This window comes from Patella vulgata, chromosome 5 (genome assembly GCF_932274485.2).
Source record: "Patella vulgata chromosome 5, xgPatVulg1.2, whole genome shotgun sequence".
Taxonomy (NCBI): domain Eukaryota; kingdom Metazoa; phylum Mollusca; class Gastropoda; family Patellidae; genus Patella; species Patella vulgata.
Window position 1 is genome coordinate 10,555,898 of NC_065883.2, and position 7,689 is coordinate 10,563,586.

Here is a 7,689-nt window from a genome sequence, read left to right on the forward strand (position 1 = left end):
TGTTACATTCTTCTGTAACGTTTGTATCGTCTCCCGTTGAAACCAATCCCATGTTACGATTGGTTGACCGTCAGTGTGAGTCAGAATAACAAGTCGGTTTTATTCATTTTTCCTGAAACTCAGACGTTCATGACAACAGCAAATCTGTCAGTCTAATTACTTTTGGATATTTTATAGACCGGAGGCTCAGTGCGCGGGGGTGTCCATCAAATAGGCACAAAATCAGACCCAACTTTTCTATTGTAAAATTTTGCGTAGAATACGATGCCGAGTGGTAATCAGTCCGTCGTAGGGGCGTTTGTGAGATATTCGACCTATCCTAACCCTAACACACAATCTCGCCAACAATCACGTGCCCTAACCTTATTTACATCTCAACGACCGTGACAAAAATTGAGCTGGCCTTAGCAAATAGATTCAGCCAAGTTTTTGAGTCAAAGTAAGAGAAACAACTCTCATAACAGATGGAGTCTAGATTCCATGTTTGTGTTTGATTATTTACAGGCGTAGAATACACTTGGTATAAAGATGATCTACCCCTTAAACGTGATATTGATATATTTCCATCACAGAATGGTCGACTTTATTTCTCTTATTTTCTGGAATCGGGGAGATTTGTATGTTCTGTTACCTTGAAGAAACCAGAAAGCGACGAGTCAGTACCACAAACAGAGAATAGTACGGCTACCAACGTCTTGTTTACTCTCCAAGGTGAGTAGGATTAAAATATATCGGATTATATTGAATTTTGCCATGAGTGGTGAGCTGTGTCAACAAGGATTTAGAATTCTTGCTATCAACGGCTTTTATACGTGCACGCCAATGTGTACACGAGACCTCGGCTTTTCGTCCCACCCGAACGACGAGACACCGTGCCCGAAAAATCCTTAGAAACAGCGAACCCGAGACCTCTTAGTTAGCGAGCCAGCTTCTTACTCCGTGGCACCATTTTTGCTTCGGAATGAAAGGGAGATAGAAACGGGGATTAACGTCCACTCGACACAAACTAGGTCATTTCGGGACTAACGTATGGCTCAATTTTATTTCAATACTTTGCGTGCACGTAGGGGTTTGTAGCAGTGGCGGAAACGCTGGAGGACCGGGAGAAAACCCTACTTTGTGTCACGTACAAGCGGGGAACCGAAACTACTCCACTTGACTCGATGACAGACCCTGTGATTCAACGCGTACGCGTCAACCATTCAGCTACCCAACGCCCCATCTTCTGAAAGAAGTTCTATTATGGATTTTGTTCTTACATAGACATTACATTTCCTGCTTTGTCGGATTTGTCCTCGTAGGTTTCCCTGGTCAGTGGAGCAGGGCAGAGAACCTAGCAAGGAACAAACTATAGTTGTTCGTTCGGATACGACATAATAGGGACCTTTCGCATCGGTACGAAAACGAATATGAAAACGAAAACGTCATCGAATCGTGTGTACTTGTGACGTCAATCCGTAATGAGTGTTCGGCCAGTGAAAAACGTTACGCGTCTCATATATTGAATTTTCCGCCATTTCTCGAGGCTTTGTGTATATTGTTGATTGTGTAGAGTTCGTAGAATGTTCTCAAAAGCAATATTCTGCTTGATTTGTTGTACATCTGCCAAACAATCGACTGAAAACATTGCCTTGACCGAGACATTCAAGGAGTGGAAATTAACGCCATCTAGCTATTATCGTACGTCGGATTGCCAAACCGCGTGTTAGAGGATACGAAAACGAAAACGTAAACGAACAAATGTTCGTTTTGGTGTTCGTTTTCGTACCGATGCGAAAGGACCCTAATACCACGGTTCCCTGTAAACATAACAGAACCCTTGACAGTTGAAACAAAACTTTCCTCATAGCCAGACTGGTACCAAAATGACCAATTTACTAAATAAATGCCCATGCCCGCACAATATTTAAAATATTTTCATTTAGATTTTACTTTCGGTTTTGTTTGTATTTGGAAATAGGTTCACAATACAACCGTCACACAAGCGTGATCCCACAATTCCCTGACGAATTTCCCGCCGTTTTCCCATATCCACCAATGGCAGGCGAAGATTTAAGATTAGAGTGTGCTGCTTTCGGACGGTAAGTAACATCTCCAACAGAAGTAGGGTACCCTACCATAAATAAATTAATATCCCCAAATATCGTGACAATTACACCACAATAGTTATATATATATATATACCAAGCCTTAAATCAGTTTCGCCCATTTATAGTCACTAAATAAATGGTCGTGTTGTACTTAATAATATAAGCTATGACCATTTAACCATTCATAAATAATAGACTGAAAAATGGTTACAAGTGTCGGTCACTTTTGAGGAAAAAATAGGTTACATGCCCTTGTTTTGATCTCGCTTTAGCCCCGTAATTGTATCAAGGTCTTAACATAATATTGTTGTAGAACGCGTAGTCGTTGCTATGGTAACATGGGTAAGTAAATGAGTAGAAAAGAAATAAATATGAAATGGGGTTAAACTGCCTACTGTTCTGCTTCGACTGGGCTAATTAAGACGAGCATACTCCATACAGTGTGCTTTGAGGGAAATTTTGTCCGGGCAGCTGCGCCAAGGCCTGCACTTTCATAATATTAAGATGGTCATGGGATCTTTTACGTGTACCTGGGACCTCGGTTTTTCGTCCCATCCGAACTAATATACGTTGTCCCTTGTCGGGCACTCTATGTCCTTTACCACTGACAAGGTGGAAAAATCATGATGAAAGTTTTGGTCAACACAGGGATCAAACACAGGACCCTCAAGGCTAGCGATGCAACGCCTTAGACGCTGGACCACCATGACTCTCTCTATTTGATTTAGTTTTACACAACGTGAGAAATAGAGTGCCAATATTCATTGTGGAACATGCTAGAGACGATATGTAATATATTTGAGTACATAGTTTAGCTGATATGATTATGACGTAGGGTATATTGCTACATAATATTAAAGCGACTGTGGTTTATAATTGTGAAATGAAATGGGGTTTAATGGGATTAGATTTTCAGAAAGGCTCAATTGTTCTTAACAACATGGGGGTTGGGTGACCGAATGGTTAGCACGTGCGCGCTGTATCATGAGGCCTGTCACTGAGTCAACTGCCATGGTTTCGAATCCCCGGGAGTACGGTTTCCTCCCACTGCTAAAGACCCCTACGTGCAAGCGAATTATTGAAATAAAATTAAACCATATGTTAGTTCCGAAATGACATACTCTCATGTAGACAAAAGACATGTTATATTAATTCGATGGCAAACAATTACATACTCAAATGACTTATTTTAACTGTAGAAGCCAAAAAGATAATCTATCAGATTAATCATTTTAAAGTTGAACAGAACTTTTGTTTATCAACTGATTTTGATAAAACTTTCAGAATATGCACCAAATGACTCAATTTATCGCTTGTCATTGGAATTTTACATGATTGCAAAGTCACTTTAAAAGAAATCTAGGTCAAATATCAAATTTCTATTGCGATAATCGCTTGCGAACAGTGAATGCTTTCCAAAAATTTCAAGCTATTGACATTCGGATGAAAATTGTAAGACGAATAGGGTTTTGAAGATTGATTTACATTTCAAAATGGTGGCACTTCCGGTGAATTTTAACTTTATGAGATTACTCTAGAAAGTTGATAAACGATTCGTATTGACAAATATTTTTAAATAAGGCAAAATTATAGAAGTTGAAAATCTGACCCCATCTTCAAAAGGGAGATAATCGGAACATTTTTGTTGACATATTTGGCTTAATCCAGCCATTTGTAATGTATTCAGGAAAGTTCCAAGTCGAAATCTTCAAAAATAAAAAAAAGTTACGCTCAGAATTTTCACTCTTAAAATTGAGTTATACGCATGCGTCGTAAGGGCCACAATGTCCGAAAATAAAAGTAGAGAAATACAAACAGCTACAAATTGGTGAACACGGCATTCAAATTGGTTGAAAAACAAAAAAGTTTCTTTTGATATCTATGTCCTATTTTCGTCGATGACGTCACCTTCTGATATCATTTTTAAAGTTTTAGTTATTCATTCAACTTTTGAACTAAATACCTTTCGGATATTATAGAATTGAATTCTGTAGAACATATACTTTTTCCCAAAAACGCGAGGGATAAAAAAAAAATTATCCGAAGAAAAACAATAATAGTATAGAAACTAGAAAGACAGGGGTACGCTATACGCCCTGATTTTTCTTCAAACCCATGAATCAAAGCGCTTCCTGCTGGTTAGAAGAAGTTTGGTCGGATAACGTACACTCGATACAAACTAGGTCATTTCGGGACTAACATATGGTTTAATTTTATTTCAATAATTCGCTTGCGCATAGGGGTCTTTAGCAGTGGGAGGAAACCGGAGGAACCGGAGAAAACCCACGAGGTTGGACAGGCGACCCTACTCCTTGTCACGTACAACCGGGGATTCGAAACCACGCCAGTCGACTCAATGACAGACTTTATGATACAGCGCGCGCACGCTAACCATTCAGCCACCCCCCCCCCCCCCGGGTTCAAGGGAAATTAGCTTACCACCCAAAAGACCATGAAGAACACATTCATTGTCCAGAATATTCTAGTCAACTGCTCGATTGATAACTATCAAAGAAATTGGGCCTGGGAAATACCATTCGAGCTTACGCATGCGTCCCTAAAATCGTTATCTTTTTTCGAGATCAGCAAGCTTTGACTAGATGACCGAGTCTAAACATCATAGACCGTGATAAGCCTTTATGGTGACCTCGAATTGAAATGGAATATAATGTTTATTCATTTTGCCCGTTTTCAGAGCCACGACCTATATTCTTGGACGAAAGGTGAAGACGTATTACCTGAAAACATACCATATACTATTTAGTTGTATAACCATCTTCTTGTTTTCAGAGTCGAGTCCTATTCTTGGACAAGAGAGGGTGGAGGACTACCTGCTAATGTACGATATGAACTGGATAATCACGTATTAGTCATACCAAACGCCAAGATGGAAGATAGCGGTCTTTATACCTGTACAGCCCATGGCCGTTATTTATTAACACCAGGAGAATATGATAACCATAAATCATATAATTTGACTGTTCAAGGTATTTATGAGAGAGAGAGAGAGAGACAGAGAGAGACAGAGGGGGAGGGGGAGAGAGAGACAGGGTTTAACGTCCACTCGACAGAAACTAGGCCTTTTCGGGACTAACATATGTTTTTTAATTTCATTTCAATAATTCCCTTGCGCGTAGGGGTCTTTAGAAGTGGGAGGAAACCAGAGGACCCGGAGAAAACCCACGAGGTTGGACAGACGACCCTACTCCTTGTCACGTACAACCGGATTCGAAACCACACCAGTTGACTCAAAGACAAGCCTTATGATACAGCGCGCGCACGTGCTAACCATTCGGCTATCCGACCCCCGAGGTATGTATGAGAGAGATTTGTTTTGTTTTATACCTTCGATGGCCTACACTACATGAAGATCTGGCCAGTTGTAGTGGGAGATCGCGTCAGGGGTCTTACGAGCAGCTTTTGACCACATGACGTCAGATATTTGATTAACCAATCAGCGTTGATGTTTCTAGAAGGATACCAACAGTTCCGTGCATCACAACAGACCGTTTCATTGGCTAATGCCTCTCATCAACCAGAACTGGGGTTATATAGCAACTTTTCCAGATCTTAGTGTAGTAAAGACCAGTAAAACGAAATTTTGAACTATGAAAAAAAAAACGAAATAGGATCTGTGTTTTAATCAGATTGACAATAAAGGAAAACGTCATACATACAGTGTGCTATAAGGGAAAGCGCCATACAGTGTGCTATAAGGGAAAACGTCATACAGTGTGCTATAGGGGAAAATGTCATACAGTGTGCTATAAGGGATACTTTTCTTTTAATTCCATGGGTTCAAGGGGGAGAGAGAGAGAAATGGGGTTTAACGTCCACTCGACACAAACTAGGTCATTTCGGGACTAACACATGGTTCAATTTTATTTCAATAATTCGCTTGCGCGTAGGGGTCTTTAGCAGTGGGAGGAAACCGGAGGACCCGGGGAAAACCCACGAGGTTGGACAGGCGACCCTACTCCTTGTCACGAACAACCGGGGATTCGAAACCCCGCCAGTTAACTCAATGACAGACCGTATGATACAGCGCGCGCATGCTAACCATTCGGCCATCCACCCCCCCCCCCCCTTTGGCAGTGGGAGGAAACCGGAGGACCTGGAGAAAACCCACGAGGTTGAACATGCAATCCTACTCCTTGTCATGTACAACCGGGGATTCGAAACCCCGTCAGTTGACTCAATGACAGGCGTAATGATGCAGCGCGCACGTGCTAACAATTTTGAGACTAACATGCTAATTTACCTGAATCGTATTTTATCTATAAATATTAAATAACGCATATTTAGAATTCAGCTAAATCATGTTTTACCCAAATATTAAAATTCAGCTAAAGCATACTTTACCTCGATATTACATTACGTCTGTATATTTCAGCTAAACCGTATTTTACCCAGATATTAAATTTCAGCTAAACCATAAACCGTATTTTACCAAAATATTAAATTACATCTGTATATTTCAGCTAAATCATATATTACCACAATATTAAATTTCAGCTAAACCATACTTTACCCAGATATTAAAGGATGAACGTGTAACTGAGGGTAGTAAAGTATCATTTCGGTGTGAAGCTAAAGGAGAACCTGCGCCATCTTATAGATGGATTAAGAATGAACAGATTATACGACCTATAAAATGGGATATCGATATAAAAGATAATGTTTTAACGATCCATGCAGCGTATGAACGATATGGAGGCCTGTATCAATGTCAGGCTACAAACATCCATGGTTCAGTATATACTAGTGCACAGTTGCGAGTATCAGGTAGGTTTTATCACCACGAGTATTGTACACAACATAGTGTATATTGCATGCACAACGAGAGAGAGAGAGAGAGAGAGAGAGAGAGAGTAACGTCCACTCGACACAAACAAGGTCATTTTGGGACTAACACATGGTTCAATTTTATTTCGGCAGTAAACCGAAAATACAGCCCCCCCCCCCCTTCCTCCCACTATCATTGGGCATAATGTTTCGTTGCCTGGCAATCTTTGTTTCTGACTTAAGAATATCTAATTTCAGATGTTAAAGTGATTGGTTAATGAGTTGATGAGTACCATGGTATTATTCACCAGAGTAGAAGCTATTTTTTAGTGTCAAATGAGAACTGGATGAATAATGGATATATTTCTGATCTTAATTAACCATACATTATGCAAGAGCTAAATCTGCCTACTGAAGGTCTTTCTTTAGGCCTGAAATGTTTTCTAATTTATTAATTACACATTAATTAACTTATTCAGGCCATAATCAATTCTCGATGGCATAGTTCAGCCATATTTTGATTTAAGCTAAAAATGGAGTAGTGAGACTTACCCTCGAACAACCAGTCCGTTTGTTGAAATTATTGCACACGTCTGTCAAACCTTCAAAGGGTAATATCTTCGCTTGCAATAGAGTAATCTGAATGAAAATTTCAAATTATTCATTTTGCATTATCTATTTTCGAACTATTATAGCAAGAATGGCTAGCTCTTTATCTAAATCTTAAATAATGTATCTTTAATCAGGAGAAACAGTCAGATGATGATTAATATTATTTAAATCGTTTTCTTGTAGACAAATTTGTGATAGATTT

General features: G+C 39.7%; 1 long non-coding RNA gene across 1 annotated transcript; it reads left to right on the plus strand.

Moving 5' to 3' along the window:
- Positions 1 to 521: 521 nt before the first annotated feature.
- Positions 522 to 7,560, plus strand: LOC126820530 (uncharacterized). Its single transcript, XR_007679996.2, has 5 exons — positions 522 to 711; positions 1,961 to 2,081; positions 4,881 to 5,077; positions 6,606 to 6,875; positions 7,134 to 7,560. It is a non-coding gene; the product is annotated as an uncharacterized LOC126820530 (long non-coding RNA).
- The last annotated feature ends 129 nt before the right edge of the window (positions 7,561 to 7,689 follow it).